Genomic DNA, 15,770 nt, shown 5'->3' with positions numbered 1-15,770 from the left:
GTGAGGTAAAAGTGAAGTTGTAAAAGTACAAACATTTTAAAAATCTACTTGAGGAAAAAATTGCCTACTGTCAAATGCAAAAACTCGACCGTCAGTGGTTCCTCCAGTAACCCCAAATGTAAATACTATAATATTACATAGTTGGATAAATATTATACATATAGTTGGACAACTAAATTGCAATCTAACAAGGTCTACATAAAAGTGTTCATCTTCTGAAAACCATTGGAAACTTATAGGCCATCACTGCAAAATGTATTAGAGCCAGGCCACTGCAAAATGTCATATTATCTGTCCACTGGCTGAGCTTATTTAATAAGCTTGCGTTGAGAGCAGGATTCAACATGTTAGCTGAATGATCTCCTTCTGGCAATAACTGCACCACTTAATTCAAAGACACTTTCAGACTATCTGAAAACGCTGACATGCTCAGACTACTCCAGACTCCGGCTAATATGTTAACACTCATATCCAGACAGGGCTAATATTAAAGCAATATCATGCACACAGAGTCAGTGTTGGGGAAAGTTAAGACGCAGGAGAAGAAATTTCAACACTCTGGCTGCGTCCGAAATCGAATACTCTCTTGAGTTTATTCACAAATGTGATGTCTAAAGTCATTTTTGCTTATTAGTATGGTTGAAGTGCATCATCAAAGGTCAGTAGCAAAGGCAATGCTTAATAAAGTGAGATTAAATACATAAAGTATATGTGTAATTTAAAATATGCTGTCAGTCAGTAATGGAAAACCAAGTAACTTGCGTTACTTATTTGAACAAGTAATTCAGATATTTTGCTGTAAATTTTAAAGTAATGCGTTACTTTACTAGTTACTTGAAAAAGTAATCTGATTACGTCACACGCCTTACTTGTAATGCATTTATAAGTAACAAAAGTAAACCACATCTGAAGCTTTCTGTGATGAGTTAAACATTGCTTATTTCACTCTGTCCTCTTCCTGCACGCCTCTTCATTGTTTTCAGCCATATACTTTACAGATTTGGCTGATATTAATGAGTCATATGTGGGTGGAGAGCCACTGTTTTTTCACTCTGAAGCTCCTGTCCTCAAACTGCGCTCTGTTTAAATGAGTAGCCAGAATTTAACCCATACTGATTAATCCTGTGTGCGTCTTATCTCACTCCACCAAAGAAGTCTACATTCATTTGTGCCGGATCACAAAGAGCAAATTAGACTGACCATCTGCTGCATAAGTTCTTTTCTTCAGTAATTAAAAGGAAAACTTGACTGTTTTTACATCACTATGCTGCGTTTAATTAATGCTATCTATTTAATTTCAGTTATCAGTTTTCTTTTTGTCATTCAAATCTAGTTAGAAAACATAGAGTTATAGAAATAATGATATTACAATAGACAATAGATTTGATATATTTATGTTATATTTTATATTAATTAAATTATTATTTTACATGGTTTATTTATCCTCATTCAGCAGCAACTGTGCACGTGATGTACAGACATGCTTTGAAACAGCTTTCCAATTATTATTTTTGACAGTGACCAATTTAGAAATTGTCACAGATGTGACGCACACATGAGATCATGCCGTTTCAGGCTCATTTTAGCACATCCTATTTATATACAGATAATATAAGCAGTTATATGAAGCATTCAGGATGGTGTCCATCATTCCTGGTGTTTTTATAATGAGTCCTGTCCACCTATGGCCTTCTCATACACCCGTCTGTCTCCTGTTTTTGCCATCAGGACGTCCTCCTACCGCCACTGGAGGTTTGAAATGTGCGTGGGAAAATATGCATTTAATTGAAAAATAGGAAAAACAGTGGACAGGAAATATATAGAAGTTATTGCCCATATGGCCACATAAAACAAAGTTTCCTTTGAAAACTTCACCCATATCAGTTCTATCTCTTATGTGAGCAGTAATAGGAAAGAATGTGTTGATATTTGTCAGGGCCAGTAACATCTCATTTAGCTTGTCTCTGCAGTTACCATAGATACAGCAGATTGCACGCTAATTATGCAGCAGTCAGGCTTGAGTTTTTTATTAACCTGAATTTTTGTTCCAGGAACTCCACAGAGACACACTTCGGCATGATCAGCTCTGGTAATGCATGTTGACGGATCCAGCATAAGACGAGATATCCTCATTAATATGAGCTGATAGGAGTATATGTTAGATCACACATATTTACTGCTATTATAAGATACAGTGTGTGCGTTACTAGGCAATCTTTATATAGTCTTGAACATTTGGAGCTTCAGGCACATAAGAAGATCATGTTATGCCATCAGTGTCTGTCAAGACGACTAAATGTAACCTGTGCTCTTACATGGATTAAAATACTTGGTCGGATAAGCATGATAAGCACATCACAACAGCACTCAGAAATTGAGAGGTGGGATATCTCTTTATGGGATCATGTTTCTTCTTTGTGGCTCCTTGAGGGACGAGTCGAGTCCGGAAGATGTTTTTAAGAGAAACTTAAGGCTGAAAAAAAATCTTTCCTTAGGATGCAAGACGACAAAGCTGAATAGGAAGTTTCCATAGCAGAGTATCTGACCTGAAAGTTATTTATTGTTTAAAAATACACACACACACACACACATATATATATAAATACACACACTTTTTGGGAAAATGATGGAAATTCAGATTTACTCCGCTAAAATTATATTACAACTTAAATTATTTTTGTCTTATGCTTTGTTAAATAAACACAATAAGAGCAGCATTTAGTTAATATTAAAATGTATTTTCTTTATGGCTTTATGTACTAGGTTTATTTATATCTGCATTAGTTATATTGTATTTGTACATCATAGCACTTATTTTCTTAGCAAATAACCATTTTGAACTGCTTTTTGCAAGTGTGTTTAAAAAGTGTATGTTTTTTTTTCAGAGAGGCTATAGCAATACAAGCTAGCTTTGAAAGCATAAGATCCCACCCTCCCTTCAGAGCGTCTCCAAATAAAAAAAAACACACATGAACGCGTACAGCAGGGAGCAAACAAAAGTGTCACAAGAAACAACATTAAACTAAGCCCATAACTTTACAATAATAATGAACATAAACAACTTAAAGGTGTACAACCTGACTGCTCCAGATTCATCTCGGCGTTGATAGTGTTGTCCTTGAAATGCATTCGAGTCACAAACTGCTTAGAGTATAATGTCACGGGTTTCCATCTCTTCCAAATTACAGTAGTTATGTGGTGAATGCAGCCAAAGCTCGTTGTTTTGGTTCAGGAGGAACTGTAAAAAGCGGCTGCTGTTTCGGTTGTGGTGCTCGATGACTGACGTCTGTCTCTGCATAGCATGAAGCTTGCTGATGACCTGTATAATGTGTCTGCGCGAGCAGGGTCCGCGGAGGTATGAAAATGCATACATTAACAGGCAGGTAGGCCATCGTATCATTGCATTCAGACCGAATGTAATGACTGGACGAACATTGTAGGCTACTACACCTTCCACAGACAATATAGGCCTGTATATATATACAAATACATTTAGACACTTAACTTAGTGATTGCTATCATTATGTGAAGAGACTTATAGCATAACAAAAAAAAATTTCTGGAACAAATCACCTACCCTGCCTTTGAATGTAAATAAACACAATAAGAGTCCAGCATTTGGTTTATACTATAAAAGGTAAATACGAACTACAAGTAAAATAGACCGGAGCAGTTCAGAGTACTGGAAGTAGCTACTACCTTCTACCTTTAATTAGCAGATTTTGAATGTTAAAGGCGCAAGCCGTGATGTTTGCCGCGAGCGTTTTAGAATCTGCTGATAGTGCTGGAGTTTCTTTGATTTAGTGCTTTATTATAGTGGATTGTCAAAATGCGTATTAACTTTGAACTGACCACGGCGGAGTACAAGAACGCCTCTACCTCTGGTAGATTGACAGCGTGATTACGACATGGATTTCAGTCGACTGAACTAGAATCAGCAACTCTGTTTTCAGTCAGGTATACATCACATTGGTCTAACAGGTAGAACTGACCAGCTGAGACAGTTAATTAGGCCTCCCTCTGGTGAGGGTATAGGACGGGCATGCAGTGACTCAGCAGACTCAGCATAGCCTGGCAAAGCATCTATCACTCAACAGGCAGCGAGCGCTGGGAAACCCGCTGTTCTTTTGACTCTTGGCTGATGATCTCCTGCTGGGCACAGCCACTGTGCGGCTGAACTCTATCTGACAGCTTCCTCCAAAATGCTTTCTTGTTGCATTCCTGTGCCATAAACGTTTTTGGCATAGGATGAACACAGCCTCTTTGAATCCTTGTAGCTTGTCGATAGGTAAATAATTGATCCAGCTGGCCACTTGCACCTTCTCCCGAGTAAATAATGGTGCAGCTCTGCCTGTGCTGTTGACCACTAGTGGCGTTTTTTCTTAGCCTTGCATTATGAGTCAAAGTTCAGAGAGTCTGTCTTGAAGGAAATGAGACAACCGCATTCTTTATTGTATCACCTTCGGATTTTGGTGCAGTCCCAGTGTCCCAGTTATATGTCCCAGTGTGCACTTTGCTGTTGCATAGAGGTAAATGGGTACAGCATCTCGCCTGGGGGTTATTTGTGTTACCACAGTTGTCCTTCCTGGCTATAAATGTGTTTTTCTTTCCTTTCCACAATCCAGTAATTTCCTAGCCTGGGAAAACCCAGACAACTTCCGGCAAATTTAGATTTGCTTTGAAAGTTAGTCTGGCAAAGAGCTCATTCAAGCTCATTTCCAATCCGCCGAAATCGAGGCACCAATCAGAAATGTTGGGGCGGGCTTTACACGATGATGACAGCGCTGGGATTTTGAAGCAGATTTTGTAGCCTACATTACAAAGATGGATGCCGGCGTCGGGTCGAACATCACTCGTTCGAATCAGCTATCGCGTCTGTTTTAAGCGATTTGAACGTTTCCTTTTTGTTACAAACTGAGCAAAGAACAACACTCGGAGATGTTTCTCCGCCGCTCTGCATACGTCATCTCCTTCATCACTCTGATTGGGTTTAGGTCTATCCGTGACGTCCGTTGGTGACGCCCCTCTGGAAATGATTTGTCTATGACGCTTTGCCAGACCATAACTCAGTTACAACTGAGAATGGTCTGGTATTAACCAGGCTACTGTTTGGGTGGATCAAATTCAAGAATGAAAGCGGTTATGATCACCTAGAAAAGCAGACAAAGACCTGCCAGACATTATGATTTTAACCACACAAAATGTATCAAAACTAGAAAGCAAAAACGCTAATGAACTCAGCTGCACAAGTGTATTTGGTCTGTGACACTCTTTCTAACCTAATGTCTGATAAGGGAGAGCATTTTATTTGATACGGTCTCACATTATACCGTTCTGTTTGTTTCTACCAAAGCTCTTTATAAAAAAAAAATAAGCTGAAAGTCTAGATGTCCGACATATAATATCTTACTTAAATGCCAGTCTTTGCAACAAGATTAGACACGTTTTCCATTTAATTTGCACCAAATGCAACAAAGAAACTATGAAGATGCAGATCATATAATACAAGCATCTTCCCAGAAGCATGAACTGAATTATGTATAATTTACATTTAACATGCAATAATATATGCACTACAGATCAATTGTATGCACCCATGTACCACCAATGCTTTGCCAGACCATAACTCAGTTACAACTGAGAATGGTTTGGTTTTAACCAGGCTAGTAATTTCCCAGAAGTTTAAAATCAATAAATGTATCCTGTTTCATTTAATAATGCAATCACACAATTAAAATGGGTTGCGGACAGCAATTGGCAATGATTTTAACAATTATGCAGGTGCTTTTATCTAAAGATATTTAGTCAAATATTAGTATGCATTTCCTGAGAATCAAACATATGACCTTGGCATTGTTAGCGGTAAACAGAAACAGCTACAGAAACAAGCAGTTTAATTGCCATCTTAAAATAAAATCTTTGCCACTATCTTTCAACATAGTTCACAGTCAGTCAACTGTTTTCCACTTCCTGTAGTCTGACACCTGGAGTAAAACCCCTTCAAGGGATGCTAGCGCATGACTTATGGGATCATTTTGAAACTGGTATGTTATGCTATGCTATTCTACACTACTGTGAACCACCATTGGATTGTGAATCATTTTTCATATACCCAGATCCACAGACACTAAACTTAAAATTAACCAGCAGCTGTTCTCATCTTATCCTACAGCAGATTCCCAAAATACTTCTGTGCTTGGTACAAGAGTGCAACTGGAGACTTTTTGAGACTGGGCTATTCTGGACAGGTCTGTTCACTCTGTGGCAGCGTGACAGCGGGAATAAGGGAATTGGGAATGATGACGTCTTTATTAGAGCAGACTATTTGGTGAATATTGGAAGATCCAATATAGGAAATGCACTAATAGTTTCCTGTGGGTGTGGGAATGACATCAGAATGTATAGTGATAATACAAATTATAATAAAATGAATATAAGAAGACTTTAGTGTGATTTTATAATAATTGATTGGAAACTAGTTGCGATTAAATAAGTCTAATAAGTCAAATGTATATATACATTATACTAGATTACAATAAAAATTGATAAAAAATGTTTATAAAGACACTATAAAATGTTTCCAAGTAGCTATTAATGTGACCTCCATATAACAAAAAGAAAAAAAGTGGAAATCTGTTAATTTTACTAAAACAATCAAAGGCTGCAACATAAAAATTGATGTAAATGACGAAGCACGGGTAGTTCTATCTCGCTGTCTGGATGTGATTTCGAGAGAATGACTTTGACATGAACACACCTCTGCTGCTCTTCAGTGTGAGCTATAATGTTTCTGTTTTTAGGTAGGGAAATATCCTCTCACCCTGCACTGTGCTGACAGACCCAGATGAATCACCCCCGTTTATTCTGCTGATGCTGCAGGTATGCGAGAGCCAGGAATTTAATATGCGGCCGGTGGGAGAGAGGAACTACGGGTGCTGGAGAGGATCAATAATTGAAAGGTCACAGTGGTCACAAGGTTCAGAGTGGCTGAACTGTTGTGTGTGCAGGTATATGAGGAGCTCATTGTTTGTGTGTGTGTGTGTGTGTGCGTGTCAGATAAGATGAGGTTTATTGGGCATGTGTGGATGGGGACGCATGGAACACAATGTTCTTAATTGCTGTGCTTGAAAACTAGCATATATCTGATATATGACAGATGGTGAGATTTAATAATCTAAAATCAAATAAACAAACAATCAAATCTGATCAAATCTCTGAGGATGTGATTTATTCCGTACACTCTTATGAGACTTAATGGAAACCTCAATTATGTTGAATTTTGTTATCAAATTATCTCCGTTTTTTTTTTTTTTTTGGGGGGGGGGGGGGGGGGGGGGGTATATTTAAATCTCTGGCTTTTGATTGCAGACTTGGCACAGCTGAAACAGTTTCTGATATTCTTGAGATCTCTTCAGAAACGATAAAATGAGACTCATTACTAGGGCTTTTCTCAGTAAAAACATCTGAAAAGCACTTAAGACTCGCCATTTCATCTCACTACTAAGAGGAGCAATTTAGAGACTGAAGACTTTTTATATAGACTACCATTTAAAAGTTTGTGGTCAGAAAGATTTTTTATTCTTTAATTATACTTTTATTCAGCAAGTGTGCATTAAATTGATCAAAGTGACAATAAATACATTTATAATGTTGCAAAATGTTTCTATTTCTTTTGAACTTCCTATTCATCAAAGAAAAACATTTATCAAGATTTCCACAAATATATTAGGCAGCACAACTGTTTTCAGCATTGATAATATAGGCTATATGTTTCTTGAGCAGTAGATCAGCATATTAGAATGATTTCTGAAGGATCATGTGACACTGAAGACTGGAGTCATGATGCTGAAAATTCAGCGCTGCATCACAGGAATAAAATACATTTTTAAATATATTACACTTTTAAAATTAGACAAAAATACATTTAAATTAAAATAATATTTCACACTATTACAATTTTTACTATATTTTCTATTAAATAAAAGCAGCTTTGGTGAGCATAAGTAACTTTAAACATTAACACATATTACCAAGCCAAAAAATATAAATGGTATGATTTTTGTACATTTTTATTTTGCTTACATTTTCTAACCCATCTTCTCAAACTAGTCTCTCTGTTTTCACCTCTCCACCCAATATAGTTATTAGAGATATTATAATTATTATTCCTCTTCAAAGCAACATGTTTTTCACCAGAGTCTGCATGAAAGCCTTTGAAGAAGAAACTGGTCTTTATATCACTGTGAAGCTTTTTAACAGAGCCAAATCTTTCGGTTGGTGTTCAGGCTTGCAGCTGATATGTGTAGAGGCTGAACTGAGCATCTCACCCGATTATACCGTGACCATCTTTTCTGATAAAACCCAGGATAAATCTTACTTCAATATATTACGGTTTGCTAGCCATCAGGGAGAAGCCCCATATTGCTTCCACAGGAAACTGTAACAAATCCAGTCAACCCTAAAGATGACTGTGTCCGGGCAGCAGCTTTTCTCATATATTTCCTGTAGATTTTTATAAAAGAGGAAATATTGGTCATATAAGTCTATCGGTGCAGTTTTTATTTAGAGTAAAAAAATTAATTACATCTGAACTTTGCATTATTATTTTTGTTGTATTAAAAAGAGAAGCTTTCATATTTTGATGACAATTCCTTTGTATTCCGTGGTAGGGGAAAAAGTTACATGGGGGTGACTTTTGATTTCAGACTTGGCACAGCTGAAACACTTTATGATATTGTTTATATATATATATAATATTGAGATCTCTTAAGAAACAGTAAAAAAGACTCATTAGGGGTTTTCTCAATAAAAACATCTGAAAAGCATTTGCTCTTCATTTTATCTGACTGCTAAAAGGAGCAATTGAGACACTGAACAGATTTCATATACGCTACCGTTCAAAGGTTTGTGGTCAGTATGATTTTTGTGAGTTTTAAAAGAAATTAATACTTGTATTCAGCAAGGACACTTTAAATTGATCAAAAGAGGTTGCAAAAGATTTATAGTTCAAATAATGCTGTTCTTTTTGAACTTCCTATTCATCAAAGAATCCTGAATAAAAATTGATAATAATAAGAAATGTTTCTTGATCAGCATATTAGATGGATAAGGTGACAGAATTAGCAAATTACCAAATTTAAATGTTTAAATTGATTATTTCTGCCACGGCATTTTAGACTAACACTATTTTAACCTACAATAATAGTGCTTTAGAAACAGTTTTAAAAGTTGCATTCAAAATTCACTTAACTCAGAAATGCATTCTAAATTTAAGACTAAGTGTGTACTGTAGTTTTGTGCAAATGTTCTGGTAGCATTCTGTGTGTTTCTGGGTTGTGCTGGTTTCATTCCAGAGTTGCAGTGACCCTTGCAGAGCTGCAGTTGCAGTAATGGGCTCTAACCCGTTAAGGGCTTAACCTCACTGTCTCTTGGGACGGTCGTCTGCAGGTGAGTGATGGGGGTCTGTGTGTGTGTGTGAGTATGTGAAGGCGGAGACATTGCCCCTGATCGCTCTCTGTTGTGAGACAGAAGGGCATGAAGGGGGCTTTTACTTCAAGGGCATGATACGGCATGTCAACATATCACTTTTGTGGGGGTCAGAGATCAGTGTCTTTTAAACTCAGTAGTCAGTTCTCTTTATAAGCACTCATCAAATGCTTCTCATATAAGGAAATTCCCACCTGCAGTCTGCACAAAACTAATAAAATTAGGGATGTGAATTTTAAGGAATTTGACTATTCTCTTAGTGTTTCTGGTTCATTCTATTTCTATTGAATAAAAAGAACTGCTCGTAACAGTCATTCGGTTGACAATCAGGTTTAACTGTGCTGTATTTAATTCAATAAGAAAAAGAACCAGATCATGAGAGTTATTACACTGTAAAAATTATATGATAAATAAGTTGACAACATATGTTTTTACATTGCTTTAACTCATCTAAATAAGTGAATCAATGTTAGAAAAAATGTAAGTTATACAAGATTCAACTCATTTTTAAGTCAGTTTAATGAAATTTAAGTTGAAATGACTTAAACATCTAAGTTGATTGTACTTAAAAATGTAAGGCAGCAACTTTTTTTACAGTGAGTTCACCAATCATACTTCACTGATTTTGATTTACTAAAAAATCTAAGCGAAATTGAAGAACGAACCGATGTGACATAATTTCGAACAAAATCAGGCCAAAACGAAGTTCGTTTCAGCAATTCAAAACAGCTTTCTAGAAAAGTTATCTGTAACACCTTAGAGTTATTTTTGTTTAGCTAAAAAGAACTGGCTCCTAAATGTGCGGCCACAAATATTGGCGGCAAAAACGGTCCATTTGCTATTGACAAGAGTGTAGCAAAGTATGAAGCACAGCTCACACGAAAGTCCATTTCTGCAAATTTGCATGTCAAACTTGAACCTGTTATAAAATCTTCATGGAATTTTTCACCCTCATGCAAAATTCCAGATCGCGTGGGTTCCTATTGAAATGACAGATTCAAAGAACAATGGAAAATTTTATCGCAAATTTATTCGTTTGTTTGAGAATCGTAAACCGTAAATCGTAATCTGAAAATGCACATGCAAGAACAATTGCCAGGTTTACACAACAAAACCAGCCCAAATAGCCCTATCGTGTTCCGGGGGTGGGGACTAAAAAAAACGTAGACTAAACAAACAACCCGCGGCAACAGTGTAAAAGTAGTCCAATTCTGTGGGAAAGCTGCAGACTTGGCAACACTGCAGTAAAGGAACAGAACAGAATGAAATCTAAATAAAATAAGATTAAATTTGGAGCGTTCAGATTTCAAGACAAACTGCTAGCTACCTTTAATATACGGTGAAGAAATTCATATTATAATTTGTCAGTTCAGATTTTCACTCACAATGCTGATGCGATATAATCTTCAATTGAAAAAAACAAAACGCATTCAATTTTAAAAGAATGCAAAATAGAGATATGTTTAAAAGCCAATGTCAGCCATTTTGGACCCCACGACATCGCTAAATTGACTGAGTAGTGGTGGATGTTCTTCGCATAATAAACCAGACAGAGCACATTACAAGATATTAGGGCAGGTCTAATGTAGGTCAAATTCCAGTTAGACTTTTCTCCAGGGAAAGCAATCTCTTTTTTTCCAGATTTAAGCACAAGACATTGAGATCCGTCTTAATAAGACCTTGTGGTTTTAAGACTACAGCTCCTGTCTTCAGTTCAGTTTGACTCTGACACACTCTGTCTTGTCTCTGAGGACACCTCTGCCAGGCAACAGATGAAAATGTTCTTCACAGCAGAGTAGCAACACCTCAGAAGAGAAGATCTCAATAATTGACAGGCCTCTGACAGCTCTGTCTCGCAGGTTGTGAGTGTGTGACATGTTTGTACAAGAAGGGCTGCAACAAAACCTTTGAAATGCTAACCTAAAATATGATATAGGCCTATTTGAGCATGATGGTTTAAATCAGCAATTAATTATATATGTGTGTATATAGCCTATACACTGCCGTTCCAAAGTTTGGTATAAGATTTGTTAATGTTTTTAAAAGAAGTGTTATGCTCGCCAAGGCTGCATTTATTTGATTAAAAAAAACACACAAAAAAAAAACAGTAATATTGTGAACGGCAGTGTATATTTATATTTTATTCTCTGCTGTCTCATTTGTCATAGCTAGGGAAGCTTACGGGAAAATAACATGCTGAAGGTTATGCTCTCAAAGGGATAGTTCACCCAGAAATGAAAATTCGATCATCATTTACTTGTCGTTTCAAAACCGTATGACTTTCTTTCTTGCATGTACAAACAGAGATGTTTTAAAGACAAACCATGCAATCACAATATAGGGTCCAAAGCTTAGAAACAAAAGAACACAAGGTCACAAAAGAACCTTCATAAAAGTGGTCCATATGATTTTTTATTTGAGTTTTATGGGAGAAACAGACCAAGATTTAAGATTAATCTTCACCTCCAGTGAGCTGTTAACTGGTGCTATACTGTAACAAGTCATTGTGTTGTTGAGTTCTTTGAGTCATTGAGATCATTCGTTATAAAGTGTCCGATAGAAGTAGGCAAAAGGAGCTGCTATATACGTTCGAAGGCTATATTCACGACATGTGAAACGCAAGGAACAACAAGGCATCCAAATAGAGGCAAAAGCATACCGGTCACAGTCAAAAAATGAACCACCGCATATCCTACTAATCGAGACGGAGGCTGGGACTAACAATATCAAGGAGCAACACTGTTCATGCAAAGCTGGGTAGGTCTCTATTCACTTCTATATTCCTTATTACAAAGCAAACGGACTACGCGAGTATAACGTTGTATTTATTAGCAGCGTGTGCTAGACGACACTTGTCAGGATTTGACTTCGGTTTGGGAAGGGAAAAAAACGGACACCCCCCTCCAACCTCTCTGGGAAACGCGTATCTGTGTTGCAAATGCCCCAGGCACAACGTTTAACCATATTTTTGATCAAACTACGACGGTAATAGCCGGCCGAGACCAAAAATATGAGACGCCTGTGTTAAAGTCAATGGAGCGCTGTGAAAAAGTGTCAGACCTCTGTGGGAGCTCGTTCTCGGCTGTGCTGTGATTGGTCAATCTACATTCTAGGGTGTGGCTTAGCCAAAGGCGAATTCTGGACTGTGAATCGATCCTTCAAGACCAGTTTAGTGAACTGGATCAACCAATTCAATGACAAGTTCTGATTCAAATTGGACGTTACTATTAGTTATTTTGATGCAATTTTCATTTTTGAGTGATCTGTTCCTTTAAGGAGTAAATGACCTTGTGCAGCAGTACAGACAGTTGATTTGCACTTAGTGTGAAGATTGGAATGAACGAATCATGAATACCCTCTGTTTAATATGCATGAAATTGAATTGAGGCAAAGCTAATGACACGAATCTACCACAATATGGACTCGTTTTAAGCGCCGACATCTTTTTGCAAATTACCATGATTTAAAGATTCATTCAGCTCAGAATACTAGAAAAGAACAGAATGACAGACTACAGCTAAAATATTCAGGAGGAAAATGTAATTGTCAAAACTTCAGAGGTGTGAACATTTGTTTGTTCCTACTGAACCAGTCAACAAGTCCTCCAACCCATACGACCATTTAGGTCGTTTGTGACTACCTTCAAATACGACACATAAGAGCGTTTCCTAAATTTGCGCCCCTACCGGCAGCTGGAGATATGGAGAAATGCATTATAAACCTCGATGCATTATGGGTTATTTTTATCTACCTGCTAACGTTACCAGTTTACGTCAAACTCTCCCAGCTATTCAAAGTAGTTTATTGCTATAAAATATATCTTTTTGATGACTTCATCACACGTACAGGTAGGGTTTCCATCCGTATATAGTCCCGTGTTTATGAATTAAAGGATGTCGTGTTTCAAATCGGTATTTATATTTCAAGCTGTGTGACGTTCATTCAAACGCACGCCAGCATTATAAAGTTAGTTTTCATTGTGACATTCAAACATTGAAATTTGCCTGTGTTGGGAAAGGTATCATGCAAAAAGTCCACACATTTACTATGTTTTACCAGTAACTGTCGATCCTATGTCATGTGTAGTAAAAGCACAGTAACGTTATACCATGCTTCTTCCACCGTAACTGTAACCACGGTAACCACACTTACAATGCTTTTACCACAGTAACTGTGTTTGTATTGTGTACTATTGTAGTTAAAGCACAGTAACACAAGACTTAACATGTTTTTTTTTACCAGTTACTGTAGTTGTAATGTGGTATTTGTAATTAAACACAGTAATTTACCATGATTTTACCACAGTCTGTGTTTTTACTGTCTACTATTTGTAGGTAAAGCACAGTAACCACAGCACTTGCCATGGTTTTACCACAGTAACCACAGTTTTACTGTGGTATTTGTAGTTGAAACAGTAACACAACACTTACCATGGTTTTACCAGAGTAACCATAGTTTTACTGTGGTGTTTATAGTTGAAACAGTAACACAACACTTGCCATGGTTTTACCACAATAATCACAACACTGGCCATGCATTTAATACCTTTTTGTAATGTAATTGTAATTCAATATTCTTTTTCTGTCTTGCAGTTACTTCAGATCACATACTTCTCCATCTCCATCTCCCACAACAACCTTTAATCCAACAGCTCTTTTAAGAGGCCATCTCTCGCAAAAACTCACTTTCTGTCTGTCTCTCTCTCTCTCTCTCTCTCTCTCTCTCTCTCTCTCTCTCTCTCTCTCTCTCTCTCTCTCTCTCTCTCTCAGTTTTTTTTAACTGTAATTAATGTACACATTTTTTTTTGCTCTCTTTCTTTCTCTTCTTCATCATGGAATATTTTTAAAAATCAAAATTTGATCAATTCTGTCAGAAAGCTGCTATTAACAGGGAACTTGAACTCAAAGCTCCCAGTGCTGATCTTGAAGAAGCTGCCAGGGAGGCTGAACAGGTCCTTCAAATTAGGTAATGTTGAACACATTTAGTTATAGCTGATTTGCTTTAATGAATGTATCCTTATTTTATGTTTTATTAACTTTCCTTAAAGTCCTTCCTCTCAAATAATTTGGTCACGGATCATTTTTAACACACTGTCTCAACATGTATATATTTCTCTTTGTTTCAGCTGAAAAGGAAGTGCTGTCAAGGGCTTGGTAAACCTGTTTTCGTGGAGAGGGATGAATTCGGCCATCTTGTGTGTTTATGGAGATGGAAAAAAGCGGCAAAGGCAAATGTTTCCAATGGTATGTCTGTGTTGGTCTTAACCCTTGATTGAACATTACTGCAGTTACATTTTGCACAGCATTTGATGTTTCTTAAACTTTGTTTTACATACTACACTACCCCATCAGTAAGAACCCACAATGAAGCGTCATGTTGATGTAGTAATAGTTCATACAATTGACCAAGTCAGCAAATTCATATGATATTATGCAAGTGCACTCGTACAAAATTCTATGACTTTTACTCCAGCTGCTGTCATTGGCCATTGCCTCAACTCTCTTGCAGATTGTAAGAAGTTGGACCGTTTATATCAGAAAGTTCATATCAAGTCCATTGTATTCTTTATTAACCTTTACATATTGGCGCCGTCTCTTCTCGTACCAACAGTACATGATATTTTTCCACATGTTGATTTTTATTGACCACATCTGTTTAAGAAGCAAGAGTCTGGAAATGCTAGTTTAACAAGTTACGTGACACATCAGATCTTCAAAGAACTTGTCCTAATCAGATCACTTAAACAATTAGTTCACCCAAAAATGAAAATTCTGTCAGTAATTGCTCACCCTCATGTTGTTCCAACCCGTAAGACTTTCATTCATCTTCAGAACACAAATGAAGATATTTTTGATTAAATCTGAGAGCTGTCTCACTCCTCCATAGAAGCTAAGGGATCGAAACTTGCCAGCCTAGAAAGTTAGAAAAGACAATGTTTAAAATAGTCCAAGTGACTACAGTGGCTCAACCTTGAGTTTATCCAGCGACGAGAATACTTTTTGTGCGCAAAAATAACGACTCATTTAATTCTTCATTTTCTTCTCTGTGGGCCTCTGAGTGAGTTTACATAGTGTAACAGCGCAGCGCTTCTGTGTTGTACGTCAGAATGTAGGCTCGCTATTGGCCGACGCAGGTCATGTGTGTGATGCGTGTGACGTACAACACAGAAGCGCTGCGCTGTTACACTACGTGGCTCACTCAGAGGCCCACACAGAAGAAAATGAAGAGTTGAATAAAGTCATTATTTTTGCTTGTTTTTGCACACAAAAAGTATTCTTGTGGCT

General features: G+C 37.2%; 1 long non-coding RNA gene across 1 annotated transcript; it reads left to right on the top strand.

The window, feature by feature from the left end:
* The first annotated feature begins 5,968 nt into the window (after nt 1–5,968).
* Nucleotides 5,969–7,034, top strand: LOC130074310 (uncharacterized). Its single transcript, XR_008804596.1, has 3 exons — nt 5,969–6,044; nt 6,173–6,328; nt 6,801–7,034. It is a non-coding gene; the product is annotated as an uncharacterized LOC130074310 (long non-coding RNA).
* The last annotated feature ends 8,736 nt before the right edge of the window (nt 7,035–15,770 follow it).

This window comes from Rhinichthys klamathensis, unplaced genomic scaffold (genome assembly GCF_029890125.1).
Source record: "Rhinichthys klamathensis goyatoka isolate OS25496 unplaced genomic scaffold, OSU_Roscu_1.1 h1tg000020l_1, whole genome shotgun sequence".
NCBI classification, from domain to species: domain Eukaryota; kingdom Metazoa; phylum Chordata; class Actinopteri; order Cypriniformes; family Leuciscidae; genus Rhinichthys; species Rhinichthys klamathensis.
Note: the sequence above shows the minus strand (reverse complement) of the source record. Positions and strands in the feature narration are given on the sequence as shown.